This window comes from Penaeus monodon, chromosome 19, assembly GCF_015228065.2.
Source record: "Penaeus monodon isolate SGIC_2016 chromosome 19, NSTDA_Pmon_1, whole genome shotgun sequence".
In the NCBI taxonomy this organism is placed as follows: Eukaryota; Metazoa; Arthropoda; class Malacostraca; order Decapoda; family Penaeidae; genus Penaeus; species Penaeus monodon.
Window position 1 is genome coordinate 47571378 of NC_051404.1, and position 211 is coordinate 47571588.

Below are 211 nucleotides of genomic sequence, written 5' to 3' on the forward strand. Positions count from 1 at the left end.
CTTGCGTGTGTGTGTGGATGGATAGTTGAGGCTTTATGTTTTTGTACGTGTGTTTATAAACATAAACATAAATATATGTGCTGAAAGGGTATCAGTGAGAACAAATAACCACAAAGCAAGAAATACATGTATTCAGTTACTTTTTCGTACTCTGTCAAGCTATCCCTATTTATTTATACCCTTCCTGCATCTCTCATACATCTGTAAACAC